Source organism: Nuphar pumila, chromosome 3 (genome assembly GCF_984573655.1).
Source record: "Nuphar pumila chromosome 3, dmNupPumi1.hap1.1, whole genome shotgun sequence".
NCBI classification, from domain to species: Eukaryota; Viridiplantae; Streptophyta; class Magnoliopsida; order Nymphaeales; family Nymphaeaceae; genus Nuphar; species Nuphar pumila.
The window spans coordinates 99475820-99500849 of NC_143251.1; positions in this window are offsets into that span (position 1 = coordinate 99475820).

Consider the following 25030-nt stretch of genomic DNA (forward strand, 5'->3'; position numbering starts at 1 on the left):
TCATGAAATCATGCATATTTTTGATATGAAATATCCCTAAAATATATGCATGATCACAGTCCCTTCAGACAAAGTGGATAACTTGTCTAGCTCACATGGAAGGATGCCATTGCCACCATCAACGAGAGTTGGAACCGATGGATCACGGTAACCAGCAAGTTACCTATATACAAAATGCGCCTGATATGCAGGATGAGATGCGCATGGTAAATTAATGATATGAACAGATACAACAAAATGAGGTATGTAGGCATGCTATCTTCAGATCACTCATTACAATATGATTTCAGGAAAGAAAGAAATTGCTAAAATATACTAACAATCTCAAATCACAATCAATAGGAAGGTAATCTCTGGAAATGCAGAATAAATTAAATCGCAGATTACAGAAATGTAAAAAAGCAGAGGGCGATGGATGGATAAAACATCATAAATAGAGAATTATTGATATACAGAAAATAATTTACAACAGAGAAAAGAAAAAAATGGAGCTCGACATAAAATGACATGCAAAAAATAGACAGAACGAAAGCAAAGAACATATGACATTCGTATGACATAACGGGTCACACAACAGGGAGAATTCGATACCAATCAGAAACTAATATCTACGCATCAGTCAAGATCAACCGATGATCGAGAATGAAACAAAAATTAAAAGAAAACCGAAGATATATGAGGGAAGCACTGTAGTTTTGCTGAAAGGTCGTTCCGAATCTTCTTGCTTGCAGTGATGTTGCTGATGATTCGGGATGGGAACAACCAACCAGAAGTAGAGGAAGAGGGTTTGAGTGGAAAGTCGTTGAAGATGGATTTTGCAATGGAGAGGCAGAAGGCTGATGTAAAACAAAAAGGACTCGATCCTCTGCTTCCCTTTCGCACCTCTTTTTAAAGAGGGCGAAGAAGGAACTGGAAGGAGAGGATTCAGTTGGCGATCTATGGTTGAGAGTTGGGGGAAGGTGGATGGGCAGCTGATCGTGACCAGGAGGGGAAAAAGGTTCTGGAGAGGAGCAAGCGTGAGAGGGAGAAGGCCGGAGAGAAGGTTTCGAGAGGGTTCCCCCAAAACCCTAAGATTTTCGTTAAAGCCTTTTTTATAAAAAGGGGCGAAATTTTGTTTTTTTGAAAATTTTCAAAAGAGTTGTCCCTTAAAAAAAAATTTATAAAATGGTCTAAAATGAGGTTTTTAGCAAAATTAACTTTTAAAAAGCTTAAAAACATTTGTTTTTTTCGTAGTTTTTCCAATTTTTTTGGTTTTGTGTTATTTTTCATTTTTTTTTGCATTTTTAGAATAAAATCCTAAAGTTTTACGGGAAAACAAAGATAAATAAAAAAAACTATTTTTTTATATTTTTGCAAAATATTTACAAAAGAGAGTTTTTCTAAGAATTTGGGTTTGTTTTCTTTAGAAAATGGGTTTGGACCCAAGTTTTGAGAAAATATTTGAGTTTTAAACCTCGAATCGAGGAATATAACGCGATGGATCCAAATGGATATCAGACGAACTGTCTGAGCCTTTCAAATGGTTATTTTGGTAATTTTGAGAATTTGGTTTATAAATTGGCTGAAAAAGCTCATGTTTGGATTTTGACAATGGATCCGGATCCAAAATTGAGTCAGATGTATAAAAATGAATTTAATTTCTATAAAATCTGAGAAATAACTAGAATTTAGATTCAAAACTCACTCGATTGCTCAAAAATAGGGTCAGGTGCAAAAATGGAATATTTACAACATTTTGAAAATTTTGGGGTGTTCACAAATTTGAATTTGAATTTCAAGCTTGGATTTTAGGAGAGAAGATAAAATTTGAAGTGGAATAGAATTTCAGATTAGGATGGGATTTGAGAAATCCAAATTGAGTTTGAATAGAATTGAATTTAAGAAATTTAAATGGGATGTGAAAAATGGAATTGATTTTTGGAACTTGGGACTCAAGATAAACTTTGGATTTTGAAATCTGAAATGAAATTTGGATCTGAGGTCCTAAGTAGGATCAGATCTAAGATCCTAAAATGAAGTTGATTTCTAGGAATCCTAAATGGATTTTGGATCTAAAGTCTGAGATCCAATAAGTGGAGATTGCATTTGGAAATTTGGATCCAAGTTGGGATTAGGTTCTAATTTTGGATTTGGATTTTGAAAGTCCAAAAATGGGACTTTTGAAGATGGATCTAGGTTTTGAAAACCCAGATTGAATTTAAAACTTAGAAAAGACTTGAATTTTGAGTTTCAGGATCAATCTAAAAAACTTTGATTTTGAGATGTTGATTTGAATTTGAATTTGAATCTTGAAGATGAATTAAGAATTCCAAGGTTTGAATTGGACTTTGAAAATTGATTTGAATTAGAATTTTGGATATACAAATGAATTTCAAAGTCAAATTGGACTTAGAATTTCAAAGTTTGGATTGGGGATAAGAAGATGAATTAGAAATTTCAAAATAAAACTTTGAAATTTGATTATGGATTAGAATTTGAATTTTGGATATATAAATGAATTTCAAAGTCAAATTGGACTTCGAATTTAAAGCTTGAATTTGAAATCAGAAGATGAATCAGAGATTTCAAAGTTAAATTGAACTTTGAAATTGGATTTGAGATATTGATTTAATTTTTGAATTTTGAAAATGAAAATGATTTTGAATTTTCAAAGTCAAATTGGACTTTGAAATCGAATTTGAATCTTGAAAATGAGATAGAATTGAATTTGAATCTATGAATAAGATTTGATTTGAGAAATGAAGAAAAAGAATCACTTGGAATTTTGAAAAGGGAATTTTGAAAATATGATGCAATTCTATCCTAAATGATGAATGAATTTAAAGAATTTTGAAATTGGATTTTGAAAATCATATTTCATTCTTTAAATGAATGTAAATAAGATTGAAGATATAATACATACCTGACTATGGTCATTGAATGTATCATATGATAATCAGATTTAAATTCATGTGAAGAATAAAATACATTTTTGTGCTTTTATAGAGTTTAAGATGAAATTAATTCTCAATATATCCTGACTATGGCCATTGATATATGTATTGAATTAATTTTAAACTAAACTCTGATAAAAGAGAAAAATATTTAAAGAAAACATGATGAATTTTGAAAAGGATCCAGTGCGGATTCAGTGTTATTTTGTAAAAGATAAAAATCCTAAGTTTTGTTTACATTCTCACTATGGCCATTGATGTAAATCATCAACTTAGGATTAATTACCTCTTAAAAATGGTGCACGTTTCATTCGTGCTCCCATTTGTAGATTTATTTTTTTTTGATAAACAAGATGAAAGCAAGTGATTTATGGTATTTGTATGTTCATTCATTCTATCTAAGAGCTGGAAATATAAATTCTCATTGATATCTAAGTTGTTACAATCTTTGAAACTGAAATTTGAAACAACTTCTCTAATCTGAGAAGATTTTCCATGACTTCCCTGCAAAGAAATGAGTTAGCATAATGCAGGAGAAAACACTTTGTTGAGAGCAAAATTGCATGTGATTGTGTTGATTCTAATGCCAGATGCTATGTTCATGTTGAATGAGAAAGGTATACACTATGGGTGAAGTTAAGAGCCACAACGGTCCAAGATGAGCCATCATGAAAGGCGGCAACCATAGTGATTCATGATGAACTACTATGGAAATGAAAGGCTGCAATGTTTTATTGTGAACTACTATGAAGGGCTACAACCACAGAAATTCCTTGATGAACTATTGTAGGAAAACAAGGCCACAGTGGTTCCTTGTGAATCACTGTGAAATATCACAGCTATAGTAGTTCTTTGATGAACTACTATAGAAAGGAATAGGTCACAATGGTCCCTGGTGAACCACAATGAAAAATCATAGTTATAGTAGTTTTTTATGAACTACCATAAAAAGAAAGGCCACGGTGGTTCCTTGTGAACCACTGTGAAAAATCACAGCTATAGTAGTTCTTTGATGAACTACTATAGAAAAGAATAGATTACAATGGTTCCTTGTGAACCATTATGAAAGATCACGGTCCTATGGTACAGATGAGTATACAGAGGGTAGGGAGACTCATGATAAAGTGATAGACAAATCTGCAAATGGAAAGTGCATAAAGAGTTACACACAGATGGCAATGTGTAAGTGCTGAAGGTGCAAGAAAGGGGGATGGTACATACACAGTGGCAACAGGGTTGCAGCATAGTATGCATATAGGTGCAGAATATTATAGCAGATATATGAGATAGTGTATGTTCAAATGAGGTGTTGAAAGTGATAGATACTTACCTTAGCTAACGATTGGAATTAGGCCTTAGGCTCTTGGTTCAACACATCACGATCTGATATGATGAAATCCATTCCTCCAACTGCTTTGTGGGCATCCAGGATTGTGGTAATGATAGTGATTGGGCTGATTTAAGCTTATAGATGCTAAAGTCATGTGAGACTTATGACCTGTACAACACAAGATAGAAAATTATCAACGTCATTTCTAGGCCGAGCTATGCAATGGAACTAAACTCACCATAGGACGAAAAATAGGCCTTTTCAGCAAAAGGAAGATGTTGTACTCCAACTCAGGCTTCCCCATCGGGGCCCCTATTTGATGATGCAGCTACAGGCGATGGAAAATGTGAGAATTCATGAATCGTGTATAGAATGAAGGACCAGGAGATCAATATCTGAGATCAGATTACCTTGCTTCAGCCATTAGCTGCCGATATCAAATTAGCTTGGACTGGAATTATTGCTGCGAATCTGAATGAAACTGGATAGGACTTCAACATGATAAAGACATATTTAAAACCAGTGTCTAGATGTACTTCTCAATGATACCAGGAATCTGGTTTTAATTTAAATACATCATGGATGTGCGCAAAGAACCTCACTCCAGCAAGAGCTTATTAGATACTTGCAGCAAACATATAATGAGTGTTTTGCATCTTCTGTAATGAGAATCTGGATGGCCCAATTTAAAATGAAGCATGGTATTTAGCAACAAACCTCCACCAGAACCTAGTGTCATTGTCAATTGGTATATACTACCGGTGACACATGTATCATGCCAACCCTTAAGTACACATGCTTGGTGACAACTGACTTATTGGTTTGGACCTACAGAATCCGACCGAATATAGGCAAGGTAATGGTTATTAACAAGATGCCATATATTATAACATATCAAATGCAATCATCATGCTTGCAACCAACGAGTGCATGTGAATGAAAACATGGAAAATAATATTATCTGATGGCTGTAAATACAACAAGTAAAGTGAAGTATGAAGGAGAATCAAGACATACACAACATGGTAGCAATTGGTTTCATTTCAGGCAGTCAGGAAAAACAAATTTTGGATTGTATTAAAAAGCTCAGAGTACCATGATGTTTACACCGGGAAGATATCTTAGACATATCTTTGAATTTTCATCTGATGGCAATAGCAAATGGCCAATTGAACCACAACCCACTATCACAAAATACACATATCCATAAGGAGAGTGTACCCAATAATACAATGATAAGCTAGTCCCTTGAAATGAAAGAATCAAGATATAGCAGTGTTTTGCTCCCATAGACACACCAAACTTGTGCCCTGCCATGGAAGAACAAAAATTGCACATAAAAGCAGATTATTGGTTATGAATAAACAACAATAATACAGTCATACCAGCCATTCAATAAACCAGAGGAGCCAAAACTTTCTGAGCTAAAACTTAATAAAACAAGAAATCAAATTCAATACAACTTTGCAGAACCTCAGAGAAACATAATTAAAAGGAAACATAAACCAAAATTTCTGATATGCAAGATGGTCAAACAATTTCAGTGCAAAAACTACTAACCTGCAATCCAAGACTAAAATTTCTTGGCCCTTGCATCAACCAACTTATCAATACTGTTTAGTTTTTACTCCATCAACACCCTAAGACTTTAAGCACCAAACTTTGGGTTCTAATAATACCAGGGTCTCATCATGAAACTGTCTGAACCTCTCAATGTGTTGAGTAGGATTGCTACTCAAGGTAGATCTGTGGATCAAACACTGTTAAGTGTGGGGAATCAGTCTTGAATACCTAATGCACAGTAGACCATCTTCCCACAGCCAGCTTGGAATTGCATTATAACATAAAGAAGAATCTGGAAGAGTTAACAGTAGCAATAAATCGACAAAACAGAGGGATCCCGATGTACATTCATCTCGGATTGCCCAAATTCTTCTTCAATTCAACTATCAGCAGGTATGGAGACTAAATCTCATTAGTGATGAAAACTTCTTCTAGTTGGGGTCTCAAAAAGCATGACTAACAACTGCAGTTGTCATGTCATTAAGTATAGTAACCACCAAATGCCGATGTAGGAAGAACATGGCCAACGATTAATATGCAAGACATATGCTATAAAATGGAAATTACAATGAAGATCAAAATATGATGACTAATAAAATTAGAAATCAAATTCCCAGAAAGAACATGAATAGGAAATTAGAACTCCTAAAAGAAAATGAAAATACCAATCGAGAGCCATCAGGAGAATAGGGTGAGATAAAATGAATTGCAAAGGATGGTCGAGCTTGATAGCTGATCATGCATATATTTCAGGGATATTTCATATAAAAATATGCATGATTTCATGAGAAAATGATTTAAAACCCACTTTTATGTTAGTTTCGAGTAAATGTGCTAAAATGATTTAAAAAAAGAAAATTCATGAAAAATAGTATTATTTTACATTTTAATGCATATTTTAGTGTTTGACATAATTGTAGTAGTTTAGTTTTTGAAAATCATAAAAAAATTAGAGTTAAAATAGACTTAGTTTTACAATTTCTAGAACATAGTCATTTTGAGTTGTTTTGCAAATAAGTTTTCTTTAGGAGAAGATTTAAAATGGAATTCTTTGAAATAACATGGACTTATGGAAAAACTTTCAAAATTATAAATATGATACGTAGGGGGAATTTCAAATTGTCTTCTCTTTCTTGCTTTGCCTTCTCTTCTTCCCCTTCCTCTCCACCTCTTCTTGCCTTTTCTTCTCCTTCTCCCTTTTTCTCCCTTTTTTCTCATCCTCTTTCCGGTGGAGAAATTCTGGCAATGGCGTAAGCAAAGAAGGAGGATTCCAACCTTTCTTCTCAACCAAGGCAAAGAGTAAGATCCTTCTTCCTCTTCTTCTTAACCTCTTCTTTTTCTTCTCTTTTCTTATTCTTTTCTCCTTTTATTTTTTTTCTTTTTCTTATTTGAATTTCAATTGAAATCATGTTTTAAAAAAAATTGTCGATTTACTGTAGAATTTTAGATTGTAATTTTTCTGCATTTAATGTTTACTATTTCGTTTTGCATTTGATTTACTGTAGTTAGGATATAGTTTTGTTTTTTTCTTTTCTTTCCATCACATTGTTTTAAACTTTGATTAGATGTGATTTGTGCATTATAAAACATCAAAGCATCGATTCATAAGATAATAAGCAGAAATTTCATTGCTTTACTGTTTTGTGTTTCAACTGAGATCTCCTGTTCCTCAACTAAGAATCGAGAACGATTTATGATCAAACATCAGAAATCGGTGTGCAATTTCAGTTGATCATTTTGTTTGAGATTACAGAATAATAATTTGTTTGATGATCAAATAAATTCTGGTAATTGATCGGAAAAAAAAGGGAGAACCCCTAATCAAAGTTGATCTCCGGTGAATGTTGTGTTTTGATCCGGTGTATAGCTGTCGGAATCCCCTAATCTCAGGCCAGTGAAATCTTCCTACGATCCATCATGAATTCGTGAGTTTCAACCACGATTTATAAAGGAATCAGGATTCTTTTATGTTAATCACGATTTATAGAGGAATCTGCTGAACTTCAATGATGTTCAATGTTTTTCGGCGATATCATTCCGGCGACTAAGGCTGAGTGAAATCCGACACTCGTGAACATAATTTTCGACAGCTCTGTCACCGGGAATAGATTGCCTGATCTATCCGGCGGTTTGGAGTTGTTTCTGAACTTTTTCATTTGCTGCATCTCCATGATCCCCTGCACTGCAAATGATCGATTAAGAATTTCATTATTGCTTTGGATATTGCCTCTCCAGTGGACACTGCATCTTCAATCGATGATCTGAATTTGATCAGCCCAGTGAAATTTAACGTTGATTAGAGTTTTGATAGCAGAGTTCCGAAATTGCTGTACTTGATTTTCGGTGAATGAAATTGAGTTAATCAAGGTTTTTATGTTCTGTATTAATCAAAGTTAATCAAAATTAATCAGAAAGTATTTGCTCAGAGTTAATCAAAGTTGAATCTGATTAATACATGATTGCAAAATTTGTTTTTGGCAACTGTGTGAAATTCCAGAAGATAAATTTCAAAATATCAATATTTGAATTTCTGGCTAATAATTGTATTTGGAATTTCGATTGAATTCCATTTTGTGAATGTTTCTGATGGCATTGATTTTTACTGTTTCCAGTAGAAACTCAAGTGGAGCCATGCGTTACAATTACTAACTGTTTGAATTGCCGAGTTTTAAACAGTGAGAGCTTTACATGTGTTTCAATGATCGATAGTTGTTCCTGTTGAACTGATCAATAGATATTTCTGGTTAACTTCTGTGTTTAAATTTCTGGCTGAGTCATGGTTGTTCTTGTTTAATAAACAAATATTTGATAACAGAAATCTGATGCATCTACTGTGTGAGTGTGTAACAGCACTGTGTTAAGTAGTAGCATTCGTTTATAGCATTAGCATTAGATAACATACTTTGCATATTAATACTAGTTAGCATTGTTAATTGTTTTGACATTAGATTAAGTAGTTAGGAATTGTTAATATTACATGTTTAGCATGTGATTTAATGAGTAGTAATCAATTCCATATGAAATTGTCATTTCATGTTCTTTTACATGTCTTTCATTGTTTTAGTATTTAGTTAGTATATTCTATTTAGTTTCTATATTTCTCTCTTGTGTTGCTCGTGTTCCTTTGAATTGTGCAGGATTGCACAGGAGTGGAGCTGAAGCGCATACGCGACACAAAAGCACAAGAATAGAAGATTTTTTTACTTTTATTTTAGAATTAGGAATTTGATTCTGGGTTTGTAAACATTTTTTTTACGCCCTCTGCGAAGGGTATTCATTTGTTGTAATAGTTAGTTGTTTTTACTTTTCTCGTACATTTTATATTTAATAATACGACAATAAAGAATAGTTTAGATTTGTGTGTTTGAATACGACATATTCACGTTCCCTAAGTTCAACCCTGTCTCATCCACTAGTGAGAACCGGTTTTTATTATTTGATGTCTGGTTTTCACATGTTTTACATATAAAAATCTTTTAAAAATTACAACGATTTAAAAATAGACATCAACAGCATAAACCCAAAATCAGCATGAAACCACAGATCAACAAAAATAAGTAGGGCATCAAACTGTTAGAACACGACCCCTCTTACCATAATAGTTAGCAGACATTTCCAACAGATAAAGTTCTATTGATAGATGAAACAGAAATTTGCAGCAATGGGAATTTACAATGAATCAAGCATGCATATTGATCCTTCAGATTTAATATGTTAAACTGAATAGCAGATCGACCTTCAGTATCAGATCATCCCATTTCATAACAATGGACCAATTCCCGCTGCTTAGGCACTCAAGGAATCGAGTGATACCCAGCAACTTTATTTGGCTAGATCTTAGCTTGAGGGAAGATACATACCGAATGGGACTGAAGCGAAGGATGCCGACTAGTACCTAAAAGACAGACATAGTTTTAGATACAAGATATAGAAATTCGAAATACAAATGATATGACCTAGAAACCTAGGAAATATACATACAGAGATCTGTTTATAGTAAATTAGTCACATCTCCTGATTTTGCACAATAAAACTTACAAGTTGGGTGCTGGTAATAAGTTCTAGTAGCGTGAATAATGTGTTTTACAGATGGCGCATACAAACTAACACAGAAATGTAATTAATATGCGCAAACTGGCATGTATGATACGGTTGACATGTGCACATCGTTGTGGTTAATATGTGACAACCTGTTGTGAACGCACGAGGGTCACAGCGGTCATAAGCTGCTGCCAAAATATGAAGAGGATGTCAAGCCACAGTGAATATAACAATACAGATGAGTAATATATAGCCAAGCTTTGATAATACATAGAGTCAAACCAAAATCATGCTGAGACTCGTAAGACTTTCAAGAAGCTAGGATATTAAGCAATGGCAATGCTCACCGAATTTACTTCTGCTAGAAAGAGACCTCATACCATTGCTTACACAGATCAAACGATGGCAGGTAATGGTTTCTCAACCCTTCACGTATATGATGCCGCATGAACAAAAGACCTTCCAACTCATTAGATGGGAATTGCTGTTTCATGGTATACCTTAGACTGACCTCTGTTACCTTCATGTTTTTCATGGCAAAGGGGACAACAAAAGCCCCTGTAACCCCCAATCTATATCATGATTTGGACACAGCAGCCTGTCTTCAAGAGCTAACCTTCACATTGATGCTAGTAATGCAAACATGATTCAAGCAATCCCTAATATCAATATAATCTTTCGGCTTCTCTTTCAGACTTCAAAAAAAAAAAAAAAGTGATGCACATATAAATGGATATGGAAATGCTGAGGGAAAGAGGCTTTTACCATCCACAGGGAGCATCAACCAGAGTGATTATAAATGATGTTTTTGCCACAACCAGTTGCATAAAATAAAAAAAAAGATGGAAAGACATGAAAAGAAATAAGCACATAAAAGAAACCATGTTATACAACGAAGGAAACAGGCGAGTCAAAATGCAAATGGATTCGTCAGGTATGATTCTAAAATTTCTTTTAAAGCAGAGGGTATAAATGGATGATCGATGAGGAACTACATAGGTATATCGGATATTAAGCAACACAATCAGATCTTTAAGACAAAACAAAAGAAACTAACAAATAAATTGCAGAGAAGGGAAAGGAGTGTTGGAATATCAGATTTCATTGATTTTGCACGCAGGTAAACTGACATTGTTATCGACAAAGCAGTAACACAAGAAGTGCCTTAAATGGGGGCGATGAACAGGAAATTTTAAAAGAAAACAGAAATAACAGATAAGAGAAAAAAAATTCCAAACAGAGATGCTGAAAGAAGATGTAATCGATACATTAAAACAGAGATTATGCAGGAAATTAGACATTTAGAAGAAAATCGAAACGAAAATGAAATTTAACAGATAACTTGGACCGGGATTCGGATGAACCCTATCAGATTCTTGAATCTGACAGCCTGAGCCCAAAATTTGTAACATGAGGAAAAAAAAAAAGTAAGAAAGAAAGAGGAAAGAAAGAATGCGTTGGAGCATGATTGCTCCTTTGCTGTTGCACAAGGGAGGGACTGGTATCGTGATAAACAACCCAACTCCTCTCAATGATGCATTAACGGGGGCCGAAATTAAAAATTTAAAAGGAAGGAAGTTAGCAGGAAAGTTAAAGAAGATGAGAGAGGCAGGGGACTCACCGAAAAGATGCAGGGATGGTCGAGCTTTCTGCCGATTGGAGAGCACCAGAAGGAGTGGACGAGAGTCTTCTTTTGTAGCTTAGGAGAGAGCCGAAAGAAAGGGGAGAAGAGGTGGTTCGTGAGGAAGGAGCTATGGCGGGGTGAAGGCGGTCCTTCTGCTTCTACCACTGAGGAGGAAGAACGGATGGCTTGAATCTCCTACGGTAGGGTCGACTTCTCCCAGTCTATGGGGAAGAAGAAGCTGAAAAAAATGCAGAGAGGGGAGAAGAATGATACGAGTAAGAGGAAAAGGGAAGGAAGAAAGAGGCGATGGAGGGGTGAAAACGATGACCTAAACCTTCTTCTGCGGCTTCTTTTTATAATGAAGGTTTGTTAAAAAAAATTCCATTCGGGTCCCTCTTATTTTCAAGATTTTTTACAAAGAGGGGGGTCCTTAACATATTTTGCTAAAAAAGTGTTTTCATAAAACTCGATTTTCAAAAGGTGTTTTCAAAAGGTGTTTTCAAAATGTCAGTTTTGTGTTCTTCTTTTTCTATTTTCATATTTTTTTTGTTTTTTTCTTGACATTTTCTATATTTTTTTGTATTTTTGAAGACAAAAACTCTAAAAAATAAGGAATTTAAACTAATTTTGCAAAATTTCAAAATAGTTACAAAAGAAGAGTTTTTTTGAAAAGTCAGGGTTATTTTGGGGAAATTTCTTCAGAAGAATGGGTTTGGATCCAGGTTTTGAGAAAATGTTCGAGTTTTGAAACTCGAATCAAGAAATACAACGCGATGGACCCAAACGGATGCCGGATGGACTGTCCGAGCTATTTAAAAACTATTTTTGGTATTTTCTATAATTTTAATTTAAAAGTTGGGCAACAAGGCTCAAATTTGGATCTTGACAATGGATCCGGATCCGAAATCGAGTCAGATATATAAAATGAATTTAATTTCAGTAAAACTTGAGAAATGAACTGGAATTTAGATTTAAAAGTGACTTAATTGCTCAGAAAATGAAATCAGGGGCAAAAAGGGAATATTTATAAGTTTTTTTGAAAAATTTGGGGTGTTCACAGATGTCCCTCTTTGCTACTAAGCCGATTGAAAGCCGAGTTTAGTGGCAAAGAAAACACTCCAAATTTTGAAAAAAATGCCCAGTTAGCAGATTTGAACTGGGTGTGGAAGAATTTATTTGAAACGCGGTTTGGCATCCTTTTTACTCATCAAATATCGCAATGCTGCATGATCTGAGTAAATGATGACCTTGGAGCCTAACAAATATGAGCGGAACTTCTCAAGAGCAAAAACTACGGCTAGTAATTCCTTCTTTGTGGTGGTATAATGCATTTGCGCATCAGAGAGGGTCCTACTAGCATAATAAATCACATGAGATCGCCGGTCAATCTTCTGACCAAGAATCGCTCCAACAGCGTAATCTGACGCATCACACATAATCTCAAATGGCACTGACCACTCAGGAGATCGAAGAATAGGAGCAGTAGTCAGAGCCTCCTTCAGGGCCAAGAATGCCTTCAGACAGACATCATCAAACATAAACGGCTGATCTTTTGATAGCAGGTTGCACAACGGTCGAGAAATCTGGCTAAAATCCTTAATGAACCTTCTATAAAAACCTGCGTGCCCTAGAAATGATCGCACCTGCCGCACAGAGGTCGGTGGAGCTAATCTAGCAATGGTCTCCACTTTGGCCTTATCAACCTCGATTCCTTTCTCAGACACAATATGTCCAAGAACAATCCCCTGTCTCACCATGAAATGACTTTTTTCCCAACTAAGAACCAGATTTGTCTCCCTACAACGCTGAAGCACACGAGATAACTTTTGAAGACAATCGTCAAATGAAGAGCCATAGACTGAAAAATCATCCATGAAAATGTCAAGGACATCATCCATCATATGCGAGAAGATCGTCATCATGCACCGCTGAAATGTTGTCGGGGCATTGCAGAGCCCAAACGGCATTCTCCTATAAGCAAAAGTGCCATATGGATAGGTGAACGTCGTCTTCTCCTGGTCCTCGGGATGAACGACCACCTGGTTCTATCCTGAATAACCATCCAGGAAACAAAAATATTGCTGGCCGACGAGTTTCTCCAAGATCTGGTCGATGAACGACAGAGGGAAGTGATCCTTCCTAGTGGCACTGTTCAACTTTCTATAATCTATGCATACTCGCCATCCCGTGGTAGTCCTCATGGGGACACTTTCTCCTTTTTCATTCATCTCTACAGTGAGCCCAGACTTCTTGGGGACAACATGGGTAGGGCTCACCCACTGACTGTCGGAGATGGGATAAATGATCCCAGCATCCAACCATTTGACTACCTCCTTTTTTACCACCTCCTTCATATGGGGATTTAGTCTCCTTTGCGCCTCTCTTGAGGGTTTAGCCCCCTCATCCATGATAATCCGATGCATGCAAAAGGAGGGGTCTATCCCCTTCAGATCTGCCACCGACCATCCAATCGCCTCTTTATGCTCGTGCAAGACCTGTAACAGCTGACACTCCTGTGTGTCAGTCAGGTCTGCGGAAATAATGACGGGGAGAGTCTGATCCTTGCCTAGGAAGGCATACTTGAGTGAGGCCATTAAGGGCTTCAACTCAAGCTCAGGCGGACTCTCTATGGATGGTCGGGCCGGCTTTTCTGCCAATTCAGGAAGCGGCTCGAAGTGTCAGGTCCAACTCAGATCACCTGTCCGACTCTCTATCGACCCATGGCAATCTTCTTCGAGGGATTCATCAACCTCCTCTTGAGGTGGATCACTCAATAACCAGGTATGCTCTGCTTCTACCAGGTCCTGAATGAAGTCGACCTCGAAAGAAGCCTCATCGTCGGCAGGTCCCATCGCCGCATGAAAAATGTTCAGCCTCATCTTCCTATTGCCAAATGAGACATCCATCGCGCCTGTGCGACAATTAATGCACGCATCAGCAGTGGCCAGAAAGGGGCGTCCAAGAATGATGGGGGTCTGTCGCATATCATTAACTCCCTCCATATCTAAAATGATGAAGTCAACAGGGAAGTAGAAGTCCTCTACCTTGACTAAAACATCTTCCAAAATCCCTCGCGGGACCTTGATTGATCTATCTGCAAGTTGCAGGGTCATAGGTGTTGGCTTCATCTCCTTTAATCCAAATTTGTCATAAAAGAAACCCGGCAAGATATTGACACTTGCCCTAAGGTCGAGCAATGCACGCTCGACAGTGATGTCTCCTATGACACACGAAATAATTGGAGTCCCTGGGTCCTTAAGCTTTGGTGGGGTTTGGTGTTGCAACACCGCACTCACCTGCTCAGTCAATTATATCTTCTTCGGCACTTGTGACTTCAACTTTTTTTTCTGCGTACAAAGCTCCTTTAGGAACTTTGCATATGCAGGGACTTGCTGAATGGCATCAAGCAAGGGGAGGTTTATCTGGACGTGCTTGAATATCTCAAGCATGTCCTGCATGTTCACTCCATGCTTGCCTAATGACTTCGGCCTCTCTAACGCCTCAGGAAAGGGGGCTTTGGGAATATAGGACTTTGAAGGCTCAGATGTTAGAGCCCTCTCTCTTTCCTGAGGTGGGACGGTGGGGACAGGCTGCTTCTCACTCATTCTCTCTCTTTCTTCTACAGCCTCCCTCGCCTGGTATTGCTTCCCATTCCTAAGGGTGATTATCGCTTGAGCCTGCTCTTGATGGGCATCTGTCATGTGCAGGCCATGCATCGGCTCCTTACCCCTAGGGTTCACCACCGGTTGGCTAGGTAAAGCCCCCTCACTCCGCCTGCTAAGCGCCTCGGCGAGTTGTCCCATTTGCGTCTCAAGCTTCGCAATAGAATGTGTATGGAGCTCAGATTTGCCTTGATATCCGAGAAGGCTTGCAGCATCTTGTCCTCAAAGGACTGGCTGGACGAAGGCTCCTGAGACTGGGGTTGTGTGATCATCGCAAAATTTTTCCTCTCGTAATATTCTCTCTCTTCCTTCTCTTTTCCTTTCCAACCTTTTATTTTCCTCCTTTTTGAAGGGAGAAAAAATAAAAGAACGGAAAGAAAGAGAGAGGAGAAAAGAAAGAATAGCAGAGAAGAGAAATTCTTTTGCGGGTCTCACTTGACCTTGATTTTGAAAATATTTGAAATAACTCGCCTCCGTTTTTGAAATATTTGCAGGAAAATCGGGAGACGGGATCCGCTCGTTGGTACGAGGTTCGACCGTTCCTGGCGCCTTTACCAGGGGTAATCGAACCAAGGGTCGAATTTTATGCCTTTTGCTTTGCAAAGAATTTATCTAAGTTTTTATCCTAAGTCTAAATGCACAATGAATCATGCTTGTGCAATATGCAAAGATGTATGCTCTTTTTGAAAAATATTTTGAAGAATTTCCAAGTGAAATTGATAAAGTGAAGAAATGATTCCTAACTTAGAACTTAAGATTAAAGTTCTAAGTTTTTAGAATAATCAAGAGCTTGGGAAGATAAATCTAGATCTGGAAAGAGATGGTTTTTGAAGTTTTTGAGATAAAAGAAGAAGAAAGAAATCTTCTAAGTCATAAATGGACTTTGAGTCAGAAATAGAAATGAAAATGGAATTGAATCAGTAGGAAAGATAGAATTGGGAAAAATTGAAAAATGGAATTGATTTAAAAGTTGGAATTTCAAGATGAAATCCGAATCCGAGATCTGGATTCGGAATAGAGTTCAAAGTTGAATTTTGGATTTAGGATCTGAAATGGGAACTTGATTTGAAATCTGGAATGAAATGGGATTGGTTTTAAGAATTGGAGAAAAAAAAATGGAATATTGGATTTGAAATCTTGAATGAAATTGGATTCAAGATTTGGAATCCAAGATAGTATTTGGATCTGAAAAGGTGGATTTGAACTCTGGATCCTAAGATGAAATTGGATCTGAAGTCTGAGATCCAATGTAGGATTGGGTTCTGGATCCTAGAATGAATTTGGATCTAAAGTCTGAGATCTAATGTAGAATTGGATTCTAGATCCTAAGAATTGGATTTTGGATCTGAATCTGAGACCCAAAGTAGGGTTGGATTCTGGATCCTAAGAATTGGAATTTGAATCTGAATCTGAGATCCAATGGTAGAATGAGGATCTGGATCCTAAATAAAATTTGGATCTGTGATTGGAGATCCAAAGTGAAATAAGGGTTTTGACCCTAAATGGAATTTGGATCTGTGATGGGAGATCCAGAATAGAATAAGGATTTGAATCCTAAATGGAATTTGGATCCGTGATTGGAGATCCAAAGTTGAATGGAGTCCTACCCTTGGAAATCTAGATCCAAGTTTGAGACTAGGATTTGGGTTTTTGAAAAGTCCAAATGGGACTTTTGAAGATGGATCTGGGTTTTGAAAACCCAGATTGAACTTAGGAATGTTTGGATTTGAGATTCAAAGTCAATCTCAACTTTGGTTTAAAATTTGAAGAAAAATTGATTTTGAATCAGAGGATGAATCAGAAATTTCAAAGTTAAATTGAACTTTGAAATTGGATTTTGAATTGAGTTGGGATTTTGGAATTTCAAAATTGATTTTGAGAATTTGAATTTATAAATGAACTTCAAAGTCAATCTGGACTCTGAATTTGGAGCTTGAATTTGGAATGAATCAAGAATATACAGATTGAATTTTGAAATTTCAAAGTCAAATTGGACTTTGAACTTGGATTTTAAATCTTTAAACTATAGACTTAAGGAAGATATTTGAGATCACTTGGATTTTGGAAAAGAATTTTGAAAAATATGATGTAATTCTATCCTATATGATGAATGAATTTGAATAAGTTTGAAATTGGATTTTGAAAATTGTATTTCATTCTTTACATGAATTGAAATAAGATTGAAGATATAATACATCCTTGACTATGGTCATTGAATGTATTATATAATAATCTATATTTAAACTCAGGTGAAGAATGAAACATATTTTGTGCTTTTATAGAGTTTAAAATGGAATTAACTCTCAATATACCCTGACTATGGCCATTGGTATATATATTGAATTATTTCTAAGTTAAACTCTAATAAAAGGTGAAATATTTGAAGAATATGATGATTTTTGAAAGAGGATCCAGTGTTATTTCATAAAAGATAAGAATACTAAGTCTTGTTTACACCCCGACTATGGCCGTTGGCGTAAATCATCAACTTAGAATTAACCTACCTTTTATGAAATGGTGCACGTGCCATTCGTGTTTTACCATTGTGGGGATTTTGAGAAATAAAAAAAAATGTATGGAATAAATAATTCATGGTATTCTATGATGCTCATTCACTCTACCTAAAGCAAGAAACGTAAATTCTTATTCCAACCTAACTATTACAATGGATAAAATCGAATGTACAACCCCAAATGATGATATCTTTTTACATATTTCCTGCAAAACAACCTGGTTAATATGAAAATTAGAAGAATAATGGCATATATCACATGGATATCTAAAAAAAAATGTTCATATGCCAAAATATGAATGATAGGAAGATAGAAGATGACATATATATACTTATATACACATCTATTTATATATGTATATATGTATATATGTATATACGTATATATATATAGGTGTTCATATATATACATATATATGTGACATATATGTTTAAAGATGAATGCAAGTATTGTAGTGAAAGGACCCTGTAGATGAATGGCAACCCATTGCTGCTGGGAATTATGCATATGCTGGGAAAATGATGACAAGGTGAAGGTCTTCTAAGAGACCATGTGCTGCGGACGGTAAAAATACAGCAAAACTGCCACTGTGTAGCAGGTATATGACAAGCACAAGGTGTTGGGAAAGGCAGAGTGCAGTAAGTGGGAGGTTGGCATCCGTAGGCAGTATCATTAACGTTGCAGCAGCCATGACTATGGCTAGCAAAAGGATGTGTTGAAATGTGCCAGCACTAGGCACAGTGGATGGTTGAGTATGTGGGCAGCTATTGCACCAGCTGTGTAGGCAGTTGAGGTATATGCTGTGGCAAGTAATGAAGAAAAAAAAAGAAAAAGAAAGAAATGGATGCAAGGATATGTAAGTAAAAAAAAAAAAAATGTAATGGAGATGGTGATGAGCAGGAAAATGATGTAGCAATATTCAACACTTACCACAAATGATCACGGAGAGGCCATATTATCCTCAAGATGACTATACAGTAGTGCCTTAAGCACCAAGCATGAATGTAATGATGTAAAGGGGTGCGGAAAGTGTTGATAACAGTATACAGTGAAATGAATAAAAAAAGGAGGTGATGTTGTGTGCTAAACAGTGTACAGTGAAATGAATGAAAAGTGTAGATGCTATGTACAGACTATCAATTCTCTGAAAGAGAATTCAGTGAGCTGAATATCTACTCTTGAATTGTGGACTCAGCTGCAGTCACATAATCTTTGGAACCGTCAGCCCAACATTCCATGTTGTATACATTCCATAAGAGATCCTGGACCAAGTGCTTCAATGATCCAATACTCGTTGTTTGGACTGTGGCTGTGTGATGTGGGTGAGAGTGAGTGGTATTGTAACGCCCCAGATTTCCAAAACAAAGATAAGTTAAAATTTTCATGAATTTTTTTTTTCTTTGCAGCGGAACTTAGAAAAGCTTTTAGCAGCGGAATAAGACGATAATGAGTCGTCGGTTTTAGAAAACTCCGAGCACGTTGCAGGTATGTGGCCAAGCAACTCATTGACCACCAAAGTGTTCCATTTTATCGAAAACACATGTTTATTACAACACTACTGCTTAGAAAAACAGTGAAAGTTCAATAAAAAGGAAGCAGTACAACTCTGTCTAGAGAAACCCTGGAACTCGATGCCGCCTTGCTCCGCATATCGCCACGCAGGTTCAACACCTGAAATCCCCATTAAACGGGTTCAGAACCACTGATGGTCTGGTAAGTAGGCAAACACCTATCTATTCTACTCAAGTAAATGCATAGACCACTCAGGGTCGCAGTTCGTAATACGATGCTCAAGCCTCCATGACTTAGCGTATATCGCAAAAGCCTCATCAGGGCTATGAGTTGAACATCCACGCAAGTCTTCATGACTTCGCATAAGCCTCTTCAGGGCTGTGAGTTAGAATAACCGCTTAAGTCTTTACGACATAGCCTTGACATCCTCAGAGTCACGAATGGATGTCTAGCTCAAGCTTTTATGCTTGGCACATCCGTATCCTACGAATCTAAGGACAGCTCTCCGAGCTTCACTTAGTCGTACGGATATCAATGGGGTTCTTTCCCAATCGGTACAGTAGTATACCGACCATGACACCTTCACAAAGGTTATGCAGAACTGACTCAACAACGTCATCCACTCATACATTCAAAGTAGCACTGTACCTAAGCTAATGCTTTGTTTCGATAATTGCACCTCCCCCTGGGCTTAGGGGACTCATATCTGGGAGACAACGCGACGATCTCGGGGTTGATTATTCTATGTATTTTAGATACCCCAGAGGCCTGTTGACCCCATCCCCCTAGTAGGACGGTACAGCATACCGGAAGAGATCCTTACTAGGTATCCGAATGCATTCTGCTACTGCAGTAGTTGGGTTCAATCCTTAGATATTTAAGGATAACCACGACCTCCATACCTCTGAGTGATGAAGGCCATCAATGAACTCTATCAGGTTCAGGTGAAATATATGTCACTCAAGGCTGCGCCATCACCGTCTTCCTCGGTGAGAAATTCTGAAAGGGGCCTGCCGGTCTTACAATTATTTGACGAACATTGCATGCCTATAGGGCAGCCTTTGAAAAGTATGTACCCGACCCCAATCAACCAACGGTTTTCACCGTGGAACAAAGGTTTTATTCATATGCATGCTTAACTCTGCTCTCGGCACTTCGGCCTTGACGAGCACTTCACCTCTTTCGGTGGAAACAACACACTCCGGCTCAGCGGCCCTTACGAGTCTGGTTGTTTGATAATTCTCAATGAGCATGCACATGACTCGATCTCTACGGATCGGCTACTCAGCGTATTTTTACGCAACGAGTTCAGGACCTTGTCAAGGCGCTACCATTACTTTGGCGCAACGGCTCTTACAAGTATGGTGCCCTTGCAGGTGCCAGGGAGACGAGTCATTCTGACATCGTTCCAACAAAGGACATCATTGTGCCACTTAACTGGTTCTGGCAGCTCTTCTGCCAACCATTTTGTCAACACCTTCTTTGCTCTACCGGCAGTGGTGCGACGAACCTTTCTACATCGTAGAAGGCGTTCCATAACTGGGTAGCACTTCTGCTACGTTCTTTCTGAGCCATTCTTTAGCTCCTTCAGGAATTTCAGCAGCACTTCCTCTCTTTAACGGAGAAAGCGTGCGTTTTCTTTTATCCATTTCAGCGGCATCTCCCCTCTTTGGTGAGAAATTGCTACGCTTAACTCGGGAAATGGATGCGCACCGTTGTGCGTACTTTGCATCCATCAAGGTTGCAGGAACCTTGGGTCATAGCCAGGCCATACGTAATTGATTTAGTCTTTACGTAAAGAGCATTTTGCCAAAAGGCGAAGCCTTTCCAATAGGGGCTTCATTCGTCAAGCAGAATCTTGTACGAGGAGCGGTAAGGGAATCGCATGGGCGATTTTGGAGTTGATCTCCATTTGAACGCTCACTTACGCGCCATATATGTAATATAAGCAGAAGCCTGTGCTTTATACAGCGGCGGCGTAAAGGAAATGCATATACTATTGTTCAGGGTGTGTAACTTAACGAAAAATTCTACATATATAACAAAACAGGAGCCTTGGCATCGTTCGACGCGACGGCGTAAGTAAATGCATAATCGGAAGTGCTTTAATCGGAAGTATAGAAAGCAGGGAGCCTTGGCATCATACGACGCGACGACAAAGGTAAATTACATGGCCTGTGCGATATAAGACGCGTCGGCAGAATCAGCAGATATACACCTAGATCTGTATCCAACGATAGTTACGAGGCGAGCGAGTGAACACCGAAGTGTCCTAGAGGGCTCAACCAAGAACTAGGGTGAGATACTATTTTGACGAACGCATATACTGCGTATTCGAACATATATATCCAACGGTAGTTACGAGGCGAGCGCGTGAACACCGAAGCGTCCTAGAGGGCTCAACCAAGAACTAAAGCAAGATACTACTTTAAAAAGTATATGCTATATACAAACAATCAAATACTTGAGAGAGATGGTTTAATGAAGCGAACTTACTTCAAATCGTGGAAGAAACGACTCCGGGTTGCTTCTTTGGCTTCGAGCCTTCCTTCGAGAGGTCAGACTAAGTCAGATGAAGCTGACTTAGTTGAGAAAGAGGTAGAGTAGGTCAAGCTACTCAACCTAAGTGGTTTGAACCAAACAGGGTTCGGTCCAAGTCAACTGGGTTCAGCAGGTTCGAACTCAACTCAAGTGGGTTAAGTCTGGGTTCAGAAATCCAAACCAAAAGTTGGACCAAAAGGGACTTTGACTTTGACTTCCAACCCAACTAGGTTCAAGTCAAGTCAACTGGGTTTGAGCTAGGTCAGGTGGGTTCAGACCTAGGTCAGGTGGGTTAGGACCAGGTCAGGCAGGCTCAGGCTAAGTCAGGCAGGTTCAGACCAAGCCAGGTGGGCTAGGCTAGGTAGGGGAGGTTTGGGAAAAGGAGGAGAGAGAGAGGGGTTGGCGATTTTTAGAGAGAGGGGGGCTCCTCTATTTATAGGTTCTGAAACTTGGGCCCCAAGTTTCAGAATCCCCTCTTTACCCCTTGGCTTTTCAGAAATCCAGCTTGATCTTATCCATCTGACTGTTTGATCTTATCCAGAAGGAATATTCCATGGAATATTCCCTAGAAGGTTCTGGAATATTCTAGAATATTCTAGAATATTCTAGAATATTTTCTGAGGAATATTTCTGTGGGTCCCACCAATATTTTTGCGGGTCCTGCAAAAAAGTTGAGTTTTCGGCATTTATTTCTGAAAAATTCTGAGTAGGCCATTATCTTCGTATTGATGCAACTAAGAAAGTTGGCTCGCAGGAATCCTTTGATTTTATTCAGGTAGGAAGTTATGGCTTCCAGAGTATTTGAGCATATATTCGTGAAGATACGAATATCCTAAGTATATTTGGATCGCAGGAATCAGTTTGATTTGCTTTACGATAAAAATGCTATTTTTCACTGGAAAAATGCCTCAGGAATTTATTCAGAGTTTATCTGAAAAATTGCGGGTCTTACATCATTACCCCCTTAAAGGAATTTCGTCCGCGAAATTCAGTTAAGAGTACTAAGTGCGTAACTCGGGATATTTCTCCCATATGTTAGATTCATAATTTTATTCACTTAGTTCAACATCGTATTCATTTCAATCATAACCTCATATCATGATTCATGATCGATGAGGTATGTTTCTCATATCTGAGTTCACATCATGCTACAACCACGATAGTTTGTTGAATCAACGTTCTTCCAACCGGCTATTTAACATAGCCATCTTGTGTAACTATTTCATACACACAGATCATTCTTCTAGAGATTAACCATATTGGAATAAGTCCCCTGTCAGACTACCTGGTATTGGAAACGTACCTCCTCACAGGTTCGCCTTCGTCAGACTTACCTGGTATTGGATCAGTACACCCTCACAGAATCAGACTAGCCAAGCTACTGGTTTTGGAACATATACACTCGCACGGAGCTGTATACCCTCACAGGCTCACTCTGGCTAGACGATCTGATCTTGAATATGTAAAACCTCACAGGACTCTCTTCTTGGTAACAATTCCTCGATGGTTTATTTTATTAAGTAACTTTTAACGTTCTAATTACACAAACTTAATTTCTCAATCATGGAGTCTATAGCCATCATTTTTTGGGTATAAGCACTTAAGATTTAATTTAACAAATCCAACATTACTTTAGAGAGCAAGGATACATATCGATCCAGATGACCGTACACAAGGTCATAATCCTCTTGTCTCAAGTATTCATTGGATATTGTCTTTCGATAGTTTTTTACCCATTACAACTCTATCTATCAAGGTATTCAGATTCCTTGATACGATCATTATCCGTGAGTTGTTCGGCTGTCACCGCATAAACACGACCTGCCACAGGTTTCTTCTCTATCCTGGGTAGTGGCAGTCATTGTTGTTGTATTTGTTGAGAGGGTCCTCCAGATTCCATATTTCTCTGTTGAAGATCTGAGGCCTTCTTGCGACATTCTCTCACACGATGCCCTGGTTTGCCGCAATACAGGCAACCTCCTGTATCGCGGGGACAAACCCCTCCTGGATGATCTGAGCTACACCTCGGGCATCGAAAATTAGACGGTTGGTAAGGCTGATTAGCTTCTACCATCTGTAATGGCCGCTCGGCCAGTGGAATAAAGTTGCTCTCCCGAAAATCCCTCTTATAAAAAGTCGGTCGTGATTCCTGGCCACCGGAGAACGTCCTCTTATTATTCCCACCATCAACTATGGGCCTCTTTGTTATGATCCCCTTAGATCGTGCCCAATCCTCGCTAATCTTTGAAGATGCTGCCACAGCAGCTTGAAAAGTCGAGGGCATGCTTGTTATCACACGAGATCGCAACCCTCCTTGCAATCCATTTATATATTTATCGGCCCTTTCTTGGTCTGTATCGAATAACGTGGAGCAATATCGTTCAAGGTTTTGAAATCTGGTGGTATAGTCCATCAGACTCATACCACCTTGCTCCAATTCTAAAAACTCCATCTTCTTTTTATTCCTGGAGTGCAACGGGAAGTAATTATCCAAAAATGCTCTCCGAAAATCATTCCAAGTGATGACTTCGTGATCTGAGAACTGGATAATCTTAGTGGTATCCCACCACTTTCGTGCATTATCCTTCAGCCTATAAGTGCCGAAGTTTGTCTTTCTATCCTCTGGTACTCCCAACACCAGGAATGCACGCTCTGTTTCCTCGATCCAACTTTCTGCGAGCTCTGGATCGGCTCTGCCAACGAAGACTGGTGGGTCTAGTTTGAGGAACTTTTCATAAGTTATTCCTCCAAAGTGCTCATTGCGAGGCGGGGTTGGTGCTTGCCTTGATTCACGAATGGCAGACACAAGCCTGTTGAGCGTCTCCAACAAGAAGCCCTGTGTATGAGACTCCTCGCTCGACATGGTTCTCCTTGCCTTAGGAGCCATTTATCTATTCATGCAAATACACCCAAATTAGAGAAAGTATAAGATTTATACTTACAGTGCGATACCGCAAACACGACGGATCTTGAACCAGGTTTCTCAGACTCATGCTCTGATACCAATTCTGTAACGCCCCGGATTTCCAAAACAAAGATAAGTTAAAATTTTCATGAATTTCTTTTTTTTTTTTCTTTGCAGCGAAACTTAGAAAAGCTTTTAGCAGCGGAATAAGACGATAATGAGTCGTCGGTTTTAGAAAACTCCGAGCATGTTGCAGGTATGTGGCCAAGCAACTCATTGACCACCAAAGTGTTCCATTTTATCGAAAACACATGTTTATTACAACACTACTGCTTAGAAAAGCAGTGAAAGTTCAATAAAAAGGAAGCAGTACAACTTTGTCTAGAGAAACCCTGGAACTCGATGC